Source organism: Pan paniscus, chromosome 11, assembly GCF_029289425.2.
Source record: "Pan paniscus chromosome 11, NHGRI_mPanPan1-v2.0_pri, whole genome shotgun sequence".
Taxonomy (NCBI): Eukaryota; Metazoa; Chordata; class Mammalia; order Primates; family Hominidae; genus Pan; species Pan paniscus.
Window position 1 is genome coordinate 48488053 of NC_073260.2, and position 15861 is coordinate 48503913.

The 15861-nt window shown below is 41.8% G+C and overlaps 1 long non-coding RNA gene across 3 annotated transcripts; it reads right to left on the bottom strand.

Moving 5' to 3' along the window:
• Positions 1-4161: 4161 nt before the first annotated feature.
• Positions 4162-8985, bottom strand: LOC130541793 (uncharacterized). 3 transcript variants are annotated; one of them, XR_008955916.1, is made up of 4 exons: positions 8903-8985; positions 8242-8413; positions 5224-5294; positions 4162-4593 (listed from the first exon to the last, which is right to left on the bottom strand). It is a non-coding gene; the product is annotated as an uncharacterized LOC130541793 (long non-coding RNA). The 3 variants fall into 3 exon arrangements; XR_008955917.1 differs by having other exon boundaries at positions 4162-4544; positions 8242-8463; XR_008955915.1 differs by having other exon boundaries at positions 4162-4578; positions 8242-8463.
• Positions 8986-15861: the final 6876 nt, after the last annotated feature.

Sequence of the window (15861 nt, forward strand, 5' to 3'; positions counted from 1 at the left end):
TCTGGACTGCTTCTGGAAGCAGCAGGTGTCTCTGGGAAGATTGGCCACAGGTGCTAGGCTCACTCTCTGTCCTTCCTTTTGCTCCCAAATCATGTTCTGTAACTATTTATTGGCTTGTTTGTTCTCTGGTGCCTTCAAGTAGATGGCTTTCTAACAACAACAACAAGAACAACAATTACCATCTTTTCTTGTTGTTCTCATGTGGCAGGAATAGACTAAGTTAGTCCTCCATTGCCATGTGCCATTTATCTTCTCTCTTTGTCCCTCCTCCTTTGATGGGCCCCTCCCATCATCCTGACCATCTCTCCTGCCTGGTGGGAAGCTTTTGGTTCCATTGATGAACAGAGTGCTACTCTAGAGTATGTTGATACTGACAAAGCCCTGGGTAGTCCATTCTGCATACAACTCCAGAGTGTTTGTGTCTCTTTATACCAAGCCCATGTCCCTGATAAGCATGGATCCCTGAGTGAGCTGCGCTAAGACGTTATATTATATGGTTGCCTGTGCTGGGGTTGCCTGAGCTCGAAGGAAATGTCTGTGGCAGGAGAGTGGCCTGCCTGAGAACCCCGAATACATCCCAGGACAACAGATGAGGGGGATAACTCACTACGGGTCACTGTGCCTGGGACCAAGCACATTTCTTTCAGCAGCTTTTTGGATGCTTTTGGGGAGTGTGGCTTGAATTAGAGGGTTTTGGACTTTCTAGAAGATAATATGGAACTTCTGCTGGGATTCAGTTTAGTTTAACAAATGTGAAGAGTGGAAGGGAGGAAGGGAAGAAGGAAAGAAAGGAGAAGGGCTAGGAAGAGAGATGTCAGTGGAATGGGCTGTTCTCCTATATTCAGGCCCAAGAGACACCTAGAGGCCGCCTGAAAGGTAACCACAGCTCCTTAATGCCTGTGCCTGGAGCATATCACCTGAGCGGGTGGCAGAGCTCAATGTTTTCTACTGTGGGAGAGAAGCTCAATTATTAAAGACAGAAGGATTGACAGAGCAGGGGCAATCCCATCCAAACACCCCTGCAGGGATAGGTGGAGCTCGGGGGAGTAAGGTCCTCCCTCTACTACTCTGCCTTCATCTTCTGGGCCCCCGTTCCTGCCCTGTCGCCCCGTATAGACAGCGTAGCTGATTCATTGAACTCGCCATGTGCCGGCCACCACTTGCGGTGTTTCACATGAGTTAACTTACTTAATTCTCTAAGCAATCCTGTAAGTTAGGAACTCCCTCATCCTTATTTTAGAGATGAGGAAACTCAGACACAAATTAAGTAATTTCTCTGGGAAATGTTGAAGGTGGGAATTCAAACTAGTTTGTTTCCAGAGTCTGTGCTTTTTTGCTGAACTCATTCGTGCTGGAGCACAAAGCCATTCCTGTTAGCTGCATTCCTTCCTGCGGGGACATACTCCATCCTCATCCCGGGCAGAACTAACCCATTCTGCAGAGGAATAATGACACTGGCATAGTGGGGCTCACGCCCGGACATGGGTCTCCCCTAGACCCGGTTCTGGGCCCGGGTCTCGCCTCCCCTGCTTCACACTTCTTCAGAATTGAGCCTTATGGAATCTGGCTGCGGCAGATAAATCATTCCAAATCACAGAGACTTACAGCCTTTGTCAGAGTTGGAAATCACAATGGTTCCATGACAGGATACCATAAATCTTCAGCTAAATAGATTTGTGATTCTTCAAGGGACTCTAGTTCTGGCTGTTGACAGAAAATGCCTCATAAGGCCTATTTACCCCTGGCTTTGTCGTCTGTCCCAGCAAAGAGACAAAACCCCCAATAGTGCCAACTTAAATTCCAAATTTTGAGTTTGCCATAAGCACTGAAATACAACAAAAACACAGTTTTTCATAGATATCAGTCATATGTAAATAGGAGAAGAAATCAAGCATGAAGTCTGTGTTAAATACAATCATAGTTCTTTTATTTAACAAATTAAAAAGGTAAAAGCTAGCTTTATATTCCTGTCATAGTCAGTTGAGTGATGGATTCATCTGATGGTGGCCTGGACCTCTAATTTTCCTTCACAAGCCTTAACTCCAGAAGAATTAACTCTGCTGTCAGTGACAAGATGAGAGTGACCACCATGACCAGCATCAGGGCCAATGGTAGTCAGGATGGTTGGGCCCAAAGGTTTCCAGGGTGGGGTCACGGTGTCCATGAAATCAACAGACAACCTATCTGATCTATAAACTGAAAAGCACTTGAGTTAACACTCCTGAATCTTGAGTGAGCACACACTATGGAAAGTCCCTGAGAGAAGAGGTGGTTTGTTCCCCTTGAGCCCAGACCCTACAGAAACTGCCACAAGAGCATACTCTATCTTCCTCCTACCATCCAAGAAATTACCTGAAGCCATTAACTAGGGTGGCCATGCACAGGGGAAAGGGAGAAACCCAGATTTTCAGGGATACATAGGCACAGGCTCTGGGCTGATACAAATCCAAACCAGACTGGAGATTGATGTGGGAGGTGAGATGGTCAGGGGAGAAATAGAATTTTGGCCAAAGTCTATTTCACAGTAGGCCAGTGGCTCTGGAAGCCCATCTTGTGGTTATTTTTCTAGCTCCTGAATGTAAAGTTGAGATAGAAATACTCGACAACTGCTCAAATCTCTACACTGATTTCCTTATCAATGTGGAGGGTGGGGCTAGGGTCCCTCTGGTAGAAATGGTCAAATGGAAACCCCTGGAACTACCTTTCCCTATAAAACCAAAATTGCCAAGCATATCTGGTGAATTTCAAAGATGGTGCACCATCAGAAACTTGCAAGATGCAGAGGAGGCGACTTTCGTGTCCTCTTCATGCAGAGGACAGGCGATTCTTGGAGAATGACAATAAATTATCATACATGTAATAATATATGACTACAACTGTAGCCATTCTTCAAGAGGTAGCTTTTTTGGTGGAGCAAATCAACACAGCCCTTGTCTCCTGGTATGCACCTTTTGTATTGGCTAACGCTTTCTCTACATTCAAATAAATAGAAAGCAGCAGGAGCGATGTGCTTTCATCAGACAGGAATGTGGTACTCCTTCATGGTTTCAGGGCCATTTAATTAGAAAACTAAAAAATACATTTTCAAGACTCCTTTGCAGCTAGGATTCTGGAGGTAAATTAGTGTCATTTAGATTCACTAGAGTGAAGATTGGCTAACTATGACCCAGGGACCAAGTCTATTTTTGTAAACAGGTGCACAGAATACTCATTCATTTACTTATTACTTTGGCTGTTTCAACACTGTAATGGCAGAGTGGAGTGGCTGTGACAGAGAGTCTATGGCCCACAAAGCCACAAATCTGGACTCTCTGACCCTTTCTAGCACATGTTTGCTGGCCCGTGATGTGGAGCAAGAGGTGAGGCAGGGCTGAAGCTGGGCCTCCCTACAGCTTCTGTCTTTCACTGTGGGTTCAGGAGAGTCATGGATTTCTTCTAAGTTTTTCCAGTGTTTATCTTTGATTTCCTGAGTCTCAGGGACAGTCACATCTCGATGGTTTGGGTGTTAGTCCCTAGAGCTTCCAACCTAGACTGCCTGGCTCCAGCGTTGACCTCAGAGGCAATAATTCCCCCACTGGCCGGTTCTCATTGTTCTGAGGGTCATTTGAAGAGTCACAGCCTAAAACCTGCTTCTTCAATAATTTTTTTTTTTTTTTGAGATGGAGTCTTGCTCTGTCGCCCAGGCTGGAAATGCAGCGGCACGATCTTGGCTCACTGCAACCTCTGTCTCCTGGGTTCAAGTGATTCTCCTGCCTCGGCCTCCCGAGTAGCTGGGACTATAGGTGTGCACCACCATGCCTAGCTAAGTTTTGTATTTTTAGTAGAGATGGGGTTTCATCGTGTTGGCCAGGAAGATCTCAATCTCTTGACCTCATGACCTGGCAGCCTCGGCCTCCCAAAGTGCTGGGATTACAGGTGTGAGCCACCGTGCCCAGCCTCTTCAATAATTTTTAAAACACTAAATTCCAAATATTAAACCTTCTTCAATCAAGTACCTAGAATTACTTTGGTTTCCTAAACTGAATCCTGGATATTACATTCCTCAAGCCTGTGTACCAGTGATTGGCATTTAAATACACAGAGTTCTTCATATATATCAATTTTTTGTAATATGTAATAAAAATGTATATGTTATATGTATAAATCGAGACAAAGACGGTGTTGAGGATATTACAAGATTTTAAAATTTAATAAATTAAATGGCAAAGACTAATGTTACTGCACAATCACAATATGTTAAATGGAAAATCCCCTGCAGAGTGATTTGATTGGAAACATCATTAGGCCCCAGCTTTTCCTGACTCTGAAGCTCTGGTCCACTCAAGAGGTTCTGCCATGGTTGGAATGTCTGATTTCATAGGTACAGAAAGATTGCTGATAAGAGAGCTTCCTGATTTTTTGGTGTGGGTGCTGTGCTATCTCCAAGGTCTGTTGAAAAAGAGTGGAGGTGGCTGAGCAGCAGAGATGTTTGTTATGCAACTCAGCTTCCTCATGAGGTCATCTCTGAGGGCAGGTGTGGTCTGCTTCATCAGGATATCTCAGGTCTGAAAGAAACCATTGGCTCCAACCAGAGAAGATCTGAGAGTGACAAACCTGAAGTCAATTATGACAAGATGACATCATGGCTTCTGTCTCAGGTAACAGCAGCCATGCACGTCATTATGATGATCTGACTTGGTTTTCTGAGTTTGCCCTGGGGCAGGGTGAGGGTTGGGCAAGGAGCCAGAATCCAGGCATGCTCCCTGGGCACCTTGCCATTATTCAGTTCCTAATGAAGCTTGGAAGCATTACCCCTCCCCGAATCAAAGCACGGGTTTCCACCTCCCTAGCCCCACCCTGAATCCTCCATGCTTCTCAGTTCATTGAGAAATAGGTGGAGAGCCCTCTGATGATTTCGGACTGACTCATTCAATTATTTTGCAAAAAAAATGAGTTCAAATTCAAGAGTCTAGGTTTCTTTGAGTTTCTGTTTTCTTCTTCTTTCATTCTATTCTCCCATTTGACCTTTAACTTTTCTTCACAGCTTTAGGGGGAAAATGAGCAAATTCCTCAAAGGTTTCCACTAGAGGAATAAAAAAGACTAATTCCTGGAAATAGAGATGGCAGGTTGATCCCTATTCTTTTGGCACAGAATCTATATTTAATATGATATTGAGAACTTACTGTCTGTAAACATGATAGAACTACATTATGTGTTAACTTGGAAACAAAATCTGTGTTTACCATATTCCAGAAGAGAGATTTCTATTCTTGTCCAAGTGGGACACATTGGGCTCCTGACCAGATGTGGTTTTCTAGAAAGACGAAAAAATGGGAGTAAGACTTCCAAATGGCTTTCGTGGTTGGCCCGCGATTTATACACAATGATGGCAACATGGTGGTTCTCTCCTCTGGGATTTATTTGACATGACACACAATTAGAGCTATGAAACAAAAACCTTTCCCTAACAAACAGAAAATGGGACCCCAGGAAGCTGAAAAATAATGGAGGGAGCCAAAGATGGGTAGTAGAAAAAGCTGTATCTTATAAAAACTAATCTGGCCATGGGGCTGTTCACAAACAATTCATTATCATTTCTCTTGTGGTCTCTCTGAGGGCTTTCTGGCTGTTTGAATGCTGTATTTTCATAAGATAGTTTCAAACAAAAGGCCAGAAGGACAGTGGGAGCAGAATAAAAATTAAACGTGTTGACTTTGTTTGGTGCCCTGTAGGTAAAATGTCACATCTTGTCCTCAGCTCCTGAAGATGTAATTACCCGGCTCATTTCCCAGAGCTGCTGTGCAATTCATATTGCTTCCAGGTAACAGATTATGCAAACTGATGATTGCAAACAGGAACCGAGCTGTTTTGAGGATGAAGTTTTGTTAGTTCAGGGTATCTGCAAATGCAGTTGTTTGGCTTCTCTATCATACTGTGGCACTGATGGTAATTGTGCCGTGTAGAAAATGCAGAATTGTTACGAGCGTCACATGCCTAGGCTTGTTGGCAGACGTGGGCCCAGGCTGGCTGGAAGTGTTTCAGCCCTGTGTTTCTGCCGCTCAGGGAAGACAGCTAGGAACTTGATGCACTATTCACAAAGGTTTATCACAGGCCTACTGTGTGTTGAGTGAGCTCCAAAGGCTAACATTTCCTACTGGCTTCGGGTAGGACGAGCAGTGTGGCTGTTGGTCTCTCGGGTGGCCTGCCCGGGCTATACTATTCCACTGGGCACTGCAGGCAGAAGCATGTTTTACTTTTGTGGTTAGAATACCTCAAGTTTTCTGTGAAACTCCAGGCACCAAGTTTCAGTTCCCAAGGAAAAGTAGGGTGCCACACAGTGGCATGGACTGAAGTGGCCAGTGTTTTCCCATCCCATCATGGGATGGGAAGCAATTGGCTTCGTTGCTCCTGGCGTCAGTCCATCCAGTAACATAAGCTATTCGCATTACAAGCAAGCAACTGGACAATGAAACACATCTCTTCTCATTTTATTGCATTTGCTTTTGTTCTGCATGCACCCACACACACACACTCATACACACACATTCACACACACACACATATGCACATACACACTCTCTTTTCCCCCAGGCCTCTGAGTCCAAAGCAAGAGTTACTGACTAAACAAACTGGCTTTTCTTTCATTCTTTCTACAAGATATGAAAGCAAATGAGATTATTTCTGAAACGCACCACAACTAAATTGCCAAGTGAGAGTTTTGCATAAAGTCCACGTGTGAGGCAATATACATAATGTTACTTTTAAAGAAATTCCTGAAACTCTTTTCTTCCAAGATAAACAGTGTGTGTTTATCACAGATTCTAGGGGATTTCGATTCACTATGATATTCCAGAAGTATTCAGCTTTGCTCTTGCTTTAGTTCTATGCATCCCCTTACAAAGTTCTGTTTTGTTTTGTTTCTTTTAAGTTTACCTGTATCATCTTTTTCATCTTTCTAGCCGTTGTTTTACCCAAAGCCCTTGCTTGGGGGCTAGAGCACGTTGTATTTGCAAAGATGGTCACACTAATATATACTCCATCCCATGACTCTTCCTACAGTGCAATGCTAACCCCCACTGAGGTGTGAGGGAGTCTCACCCTCACACCTGGGGACACCCCTATTACTGCCTGGACCAATAGAATACAGGGAAAGTGATGCTGTGGGATTTCCAAGCTAGGCCGTAAAAGGCAATATGGCTTCTACCTGGCTTTCTTGGGTGCTTTTCCTTGGCTTCCAGCCACCTCATTGTGAGGAAGCCCAGCCTGCAAGGAGACGCCATGTGTGGGTGTTCCAGCCAAAAACCGGAAGCCTGTGTGGACTGCCACACCCACCAGTTTGTTTGTTTTGTTTTTCATTTGGTGATTAGATTCTCCAGTTTATGTGCCTGCAGATGGTCCCTGCTACTGCTTCGAGTGCCTCAGTGGAGACTCCAGACACCATGAGGCGGCGACAAGCCACCCTGTCTGAATTCCTGACCCACAGGAACTATGACAGGTGATAAAAAGTCATTATTTTAAGCTGCTAAATGTGAGGGGAATTTGTTAGGTTGCCATAGATAACCAATACAGGACCTCTTGTATCCCAGCCGAGTGGTTTAGCTGCCATGTGCAGTAACCTCAGGAATCACCGAGTGGAGGTTCCTCAGCTCTATTTCCAATTTCTTCCTTTAAAAATGTGTCTTTTACGGTCCCCTTTACTAGCCAGTTATGAAATTGCTGGACAATACAACAGATCTAGATATGTGACATACATTTGTATGACTATATGTTCATATATAACATATATATTATTCATATACCTAACAGTAATATAGAGAAGCAAAAGGAAAATAATTCTTCATAAAATAACATGAAATTCAATATATGGTCATTTCTTCTGCAATGTGTTCCTAAAATCACTTGCTATGGAATTTTGCATAATAAAAATAACAGAGCTTGTGGGGAAATGAGGTTAGTGACAGAATACCCAACACCTATACAGTAAGTTTTTCATGACGTTCATAGGCTCTTGGAAACAGTGACTGTAAGGAAATCTGCATGGAAAGAAACCAATTTCCCTATAGGCTAATTGATATCCACAAGAGTTAAGTTCCTGTAGCATATTTCTGATAGCAAAAACATCACCAAACTTCTAAATGAAGACCCAAACACTTGTAATATTAAACATTAAAACAATAAAATAAATGTAATATTAAACATTAAAATAAAAGCTATAACACATTTAAGACAAATTAATAAAAACAAGTAAGAGAATTGTTTACCTGCTTATTCCAGTTCAGGGTTGAGGGTGGCCGAAGCCTATCTCCAAAGCTTAGGGCGCAAGGCGGGAACCAGCCCTGAATAGGACACACTCCCATCGCAGGGCGCGTGCACACCACCTGCACTCACTCATACTGGGATGTGTAGACATGGCAGTTCACCTCATAGGCACACCTTTGGGATGTGGGAGGAAACAGGAGTAGCCAGAAAAAACCTACACAGACCTAGAGAGAATGTGCAAACTTCACACAGATGGTGGCCCCACCAGGGGGAATTCATTTTTTTTTCTCTTCAACATTATAACAAAATGACTTTGAAATAAAATGATGTTATTCCAGGACCTGCTATATAATTTTGTAACTAATTCATTACAAAATAAATAATAAACTTTATTAAAATTCTGCCATAGTTTGAGACACCTTAAATTCTCAGTCAATAAATATATATGTATATATATATGCATGTAGGTATATATATATATATATATATGTATATATATACACACACACACACACACACACCATTTACCTTGACAAACACATGCAGTTTGGAGGGTGGATGTGGTTTTGGAGAAGGGGTGTGTATTAGTCTGTTTTCACGCTGCTAATAAAAATATACCCAAGACTTAGTAATTTATAAAAGAAAGAGGTTTAATGGACTCACAGTTTCACATGGCTGGAGAGGCCTCACAATCATGGTGGAAGAGCAAGGGACATCTTACATGGTGGCAGGCAAGGCAGAATGAGATCCAAGTGAAAGAGGTTTCCCCTTATAAAACCACCAGATCTCCTGAGACTTATTCACTACCGCGAGAACAGTATGGGGAAAACCACCCCCATGATTCAATTATCTCCCACTGAGTTCCTCCCACAACACATGGGAATTGTGGGAGCTACAGTTCAAGATGATATTTGGGTGGGGACACAGCCAAACCATATAGGGGTGGATGGAAAGGCCTGTCATTTATGGAATGAAATATTTCCATACAAGAATGGGCATTGGCCTATTTTGGTGCCTTCTCACTGGTTTAAAATAAAAATTCTGCTGCATTCAGTGGTAGTTTTCATCTTCAACCCACTGCAAGTAATTTTTGGCCATATTTCAGACAGCTGATAACTCTACTATTTCATTTCGTTGTTGCTCTCAAAGCCACTTCCCTGATGTTGTGCAATGTGGATTCCTACAGGTGCGATGCTTTTGCAATATCACGTGATCTTTGTCTTTCCAAATATTTTATTATATCAAGCTACTCCTCAATATTCAAGGCTTTTCTTTGACTTGCATACTTGGATTCTTATAACCCAAATGATTGCTTATGTTTGAGACTCTGTAATGGATACTTCTATCAAGAACGTCTAACACTCAGGAGACCAGCTCTGTGCACTTGCAGGGCTCACCATGGGCCAGCTTGGTAGCAGGCGGGAGCACCTCAGCAGGAGACTGCTTTGAGCCAGTGGCATTTCTCATGCACACCACCTGGTGTTGCAGCAGCATGAAACTAACCCACCTCATGGAAAATGGCTGGGCTTTTCTGTTTTTCTGTTTTTGTTTGTTTGTTTTGTTTTTCATTTGGTGATTAGATTCTCCAGTTTATGTGTCATGTATTGTGATGGTTAAAGATGGCTGTAAATTCCTTGCCACGCCCACTTTGAAAAGTGGAGCCTCTTTCCCTTCCCTTTGGATCTGGGCTGGACCTGTGATTTGCTTTGAGCCATAGAATACAGTGGAAGTGACGCTCTGTAACTTCTGAGGCTAAGCTATTCCACACTGGGAACGTTGTCTCTTTGAACTCCCACATAATGAGGGGAGAAGCCCAAGCACCATGGAAAGGCCATTTGGAGGGAAACTGAGCCTCTCCAGTCTGCAGCAAAGTGAAGCTACTAGCTGACGTGGTTGGCAAGTGCTGTGTGCCCCATCTTAAATGTCCCAGCCCAGTCAGCCTCCAGATGACTGCAAGTGACACTATGTGGGTCAGAACAACCATCCTGCTGATTCCAGTCAACTTACAGAACCATGAGGCACAATGCACAGTTTTGTTGTTTTGAGCTACTATTTTCAGGGTGCTTTGTGTATGCAAATACATAATTGAAGCAGCATGTGAACAAATTCTTCACAACATGTGTTGTAATAGAAGAAAATTTCAGGCCAATATCCCTGATGAACATCGATGCAAAAATCCTCAATAAAATACTGGCAAACCAAATCCAGCAGCACACTGAAAAGCTAATCCACCATGATCAAGTTGGCTTCATCCCTGGGATGCAAGGCTGGTTCAACATACGCAAATCAATAAACATAATCCATCACATAAACAGAACCAATGACAAAACCCACATGATTATCTCAATAGATGAAGAAAAGGCCTTTGACAAAATTCAACAGCCCTTCGCTAAAAACTCTCAATAAACTAGGTATTGATGGAATGTATCTCAAAATAATAAGAGCTATTTATGACAAGCCCACAGCCAATATCATACTGAATGGGCAAAAACTGGAAGCATTCCTTTTGAAAACTGGCACAGGGCAAGGATGCCCTTTCTCACCACTCCTATTCAACATAGTATTGGAAGTTCTGGGCAGGGCAATCAGGCAAGAGAAAGAAGTAAAGGGTATTCAGTTAGGAAAAGAGGAAGTCAAATTGTCCTCGTTTGCAGATGACATGATTGTATATTTAGAAAACCCCATCGTCTCAGCCCAAAATCTCCTTAAGCTGATAAGCAACTTCAGCAAAGTCTCAGGATACAAAATCAGTGTGCAAAAATCACAAGCATTCCTATACACCAATAACAAACAAACAGAGAGCCAAATCATCAGTGAACTCCCATTCACAATTGCTACAAAGAGAATAAAATACCTAGGAAAGCAACTTACAAAGGATGTGAAGGACCTCTTCAAGGAGAACTACAAACCACTGCTCAACGAAATAAAAGAGGACACAAACAAATGTAAAAACATTCCATGCTCATGGATAGGAAGAATCAATATTGTGAAAATGGCCATACTGTCCAAAGTAATTTATAGATTCAATGCTATCCTCATCAAGCTACCATTGAGTTTTTCACAGAATTGGAAAAACTACTTTAAATTTTATATGGAACCAAAAAGAGCCAGCATAACCAAGACAATCCTAAGCAAAAAGAACAAAGCTGGAGGCATCACACTACCTGACTTCAAACTATACTACAAGGCTACAGTAACCAAAACAGCATGGTACTGGTACCAAAACAGATGTATAGACCAATGGAACAGAACAGAGATCTCAGAAGTAACACCACACATCTACAACCATCTGATCTTTGAGAAACCTGAGAAAAACAAGCAATGGTGAAAGGATTCCCTATTTAATAAATGATGTTAGGAGAACTGGCTCATCATACGCAGAAAGCTGAAACTGGATCCCTTCCTTATATCTTATACAAAAATTAACTCAAGATGTATTAAAGACTTAAATGTTAGACCTAAAACCATAAAAACCCTAGAAGAAAATCTAGGCAATACAATTCAGGACATAGGCATGGGCAAAGACTTCATGACTAAAACACCAAAAGCAATGGCAACAAAAGCCAAAATTGACAAATGGGATCTAATTAAACTAAAGAGCTTCTGCACAGTAAAAGAAACTATCATCAGAGTGCTCAGGCAACCTACAGAATGGGAGAAAATTTTTGCAATCTACTCATCTGACAAAGGGCTAATATCCAGAATCTACAAAGAACTTAAACAAATTGACAAGAAAAAAACAAACAACCCCATCAAAAAGTGGGCAAAGGATATACACAGACACTTCTCCAAAGAAGACATTTATGTGGCCAACAAACATGACAAAAAGCTCATCATCGCTGGTCATTAGAGAAATGCAAATCAAAACCACAATGAGATACCATCTCATGCTTGTTAGAATGGCAATTATTAAAAAGTCAGGAAACAACAGATGCCGGAGAGGATGTGGAGAAATAGGAATGCTTTTACACTGTTGGTGGGAGTGTAAATTGTTCAACCATTGTGGAACACAGTGTGGCAATTCCTCAAGGATCTAGAACTAGAAATACCATTTGACCTAGCAATCCCATTACTGGGTATATACCCAAAGGATTATAAATCATTGTACTATAAAGGCACATGCACATGTATGTTTATTGCGGCACTGTTCACAATAGCAAAGACTTGGAACCAACCCAAATGCCCATCAATGATAGACTGGATAAAGAAAATGTGGCACATATATACCGTGGAATACTATGCATCCATAAAAAAGGATTAGTTCATATCCTTTGTAGGGACATGGATGAAACTGGAAACCATCATTCTCAGCAAACTAACACGAGAACAGAAAACCAAACACTGCATGTTCTCACTCATAAGTGGGAGTTGAACAATGAGAACACATGGACATGGTGGGGGTGGGGGGGCGGGCATCACACAACAGGGCCTGTCAGGTAATTGGGGGCTGGGGGAAGGATAGCATTGGGAGAAATACCTAATGTCGGTGACGGGTTGATGGATGCAGCAAACCACCATGGCACGTGTATACCTATATAACAAACCTGCACGTTCTGCACATGTACCCCAGAACTTAAAGTATAACAAAAAAAAGAAGAGACAGTATATCACTAAGAGACAGAGATAACTATTAATAGATTATTGTACCTACTTAAAATAAAAAGGTTTAATTTGAAAAAAGGAAACCAATATTCAACTAAAAATTTGTTTCTATATTTGACATTTTGAAATAAATACACACACACACACACACACACACACACAGACACACACAATCATTTTGAATGCCCAAGTCATGAATGCAGACTGACGATACAAGTGTTGGTTTTGTGACTCAAGCATCACAAGTAGTTTTGTCATCAGGAATGTGATTTTCTAAAGTGATGAGCCACTCTTGGTAAAGTTCCAAGGAAAACAGAGAACAATCTCCTCTTAATTTACACAATAGATATATTCTTGGAAAAGTCAATGAATTTTAAACCCGTGTAAAAATATCCCTTCTATTTTCATGTAAAGAGTTAGATTATTGGCTCAGATCATTATAAGCAGGTTGCTCCATCTATGTGAAAATCCAAGTGGGCATTCAAAATTCATATGGGATGAGGGGAAGTTTGTTATTTTGTGGGATGTCTAGCATCCCTATTTTCTTCCTACCGAATGCCAGAAGCACCCCCAATTGTTGTAGCAAATGATTAAACTCAGAGTCTGATTCTGTCATGGCTGAATTACAAAGCAAATTGAATTCCTTAACTCACAATTTGTCTTTTGTGAAATTTAGAGCACTGACAGGGAAGAAGTGGGATTTTGAAAACTGGAGTATGGACATAGGAACAGATGCAAGCAAACTGGGGGCCTCAAACCCCTAAATTCTACCATGTCTTCATTGACAGCTGTGTAGGAAAGAGTTTTAACAGAGCAAGGCCTGAGAATGCTCTCCTTAGAAAGGTCTGCTTATAAGGTTGAGCCTTGGTTGATTTCTGGGAACTTGGATTTTGGGAGAGTTTCCCTATTCTCTAAATGGCAACGGTTGCTCATGCTGTTTAACCTGTTTGTGCAAACAATTTGATCTAGGCTGAGATTGATTTTCCTTCTGGGACTCTGGAATTTTGGTATGTGCTAAGCAGACAGTGGTTGTGTGAACAGCCCTCAATAAAAACCCTGGTCTGTCTCTCTGGTAGATGATATTTTACAGGTGTTGTCACAACTAGATGCTGGAGAAATTAGTCCAGACTCTGTGACTCTGCAGGGAGAGGACTCTAGGAAGCTGTGCCTAGTTTCCTCCAGACTTTGTCCTATTGACCTTTTTTCTTTGCTGATTTTGCTTTTTTATCCTTTTGAGGTAATACATCATAACAGTGAGTACAACTGTATGCTGAGTCCTCCTAGCTAATCACTGAGGTGGGGAGTGGTCTTGGGGACCCCCAGTACAACAGTAGAAGCAGCTTCTTCCCCCTGCCTGAGGTTATCCCCCCTTTACTGAAGATTTATGATGAGCTTTTCTGACCTAGTGACTCTGTAGGCACTGCTGATCCTCCTCTGGACCTACAGACCTATCGTGAGGCTCAAGTCCCAGTAGATCCTAAGGTGAAGTACAAGTTGTGACCCACAGAGAGGTGTGATGGACACCAAAAGAACTATGTGATGTTTCTAGCTTATAGTGACAGAAACCTGGGGAATATATGTGGGAATGGATCTTAAGGGTGTGGCATCAAAGTGGAAGGAATATAAAGTTGTATCAGTCTGAAATTACCGATACAGGCTCACTGAGAGTATGGACTCAGTGTTTTAATGTGATGGGTTAGAAAGGACTCTAATAGTTTGATTGGTTGACTGAGATATGTGTGTTAAAGACTCTGCCAGTGAAGTCTCAGAAAAAAGTGAGGAGCATTATAGAAAAAGCTGAATCACTTTAAACAGATTGCTAGTAGAAATCTGGACTTTAAGGATACTACTGACATGGGCCAAGAAGGAAGTGAGAAACACGTTATTGGAAACCTGAAGAAAAGAGATCCTTGTTATATAATTGCAGAAAGTTTAGTGAAATTGTGTCCAGTTGTTACATAAAAAGCAGAACTCATAAGTAATAAACTGGAATATATGGCTAAGGAAATTTCCAGGCAAAGTGTTGAAGGTGCTGCTTGGTTTTTTCTCGCTTTTTATGTTAAAATGTAATAGAAGAGAGACATATTGAAGGAAGACTTATTGAAGGGACAACGACTTGATAATTTCAAAAGTTTAGCCTCTCCAGGTGGCAAAAAATACCCCTAGAAGTCAGAGATGGATGCCAAAATTATGACATAGAGAAAAGGCTATGTGTTTGTGCAGCTCTTTGCTGAAACCCTGGAAAGCTCAGAGGTCTAGTGTATTCAGCCACATAATGACTCTTCCAAGGGATTAAGAGTGTTCCATGTAGATCTTCTAATCAAACCAGAGAGCCTCTGGGAAGCTTAAAAACACTGATGTTCAGCACTCCAAGCAGAAGCCAAAGATAGAGAAGAGATTATTAGAGAAAGATTTGTGTGTATAGCTTTTGTCTAATGCAGAGAAACCCAGTGAAAATACACACAAGGCCCACACACTTTAGAAAAAAACATTGTATTAGTGGAAATATTTTAGCAAAACACATTAGCAGAAAATAAAGATGCCAACTAGGACTAAATGGAATATAGATATTACAAAATGGCAAAAGCAGACTGATAAAATTCCCCAGCTGCAGACACCTGTCACCTTTTGTGAAAAATGGAGCATGACTCTAAGAGCTAAAGCAGGAGCCCAGAAGTTGAAGATGAAAGCCCAGAGCAGCTGAGAGACACAGGTTACCTGGCTTTGAGACCTGGTGGATTTTGCCCAGCTGGGTTTTAAAACAGATTGAAACAAATGACTCATTTTTATCTTCCATTTCCCCAATTTTGGACTTGAGTTCTATAACTGTTATTCTTTCCACCATTGTGTGTTGGGAGTATTGGAGAAAGATACCTTGTGTCTTTTATTTCACAGGTGTGTAGGTGGAGACAAATTGTGCCCCCGGAGCTGTACTTAATGGGTGACACTCAGAAGCTTTATCTACACCTGATTCAGATAAGTAGATAATGAGTTTTGGGCTTTTGAGCTGGTGAGATTCT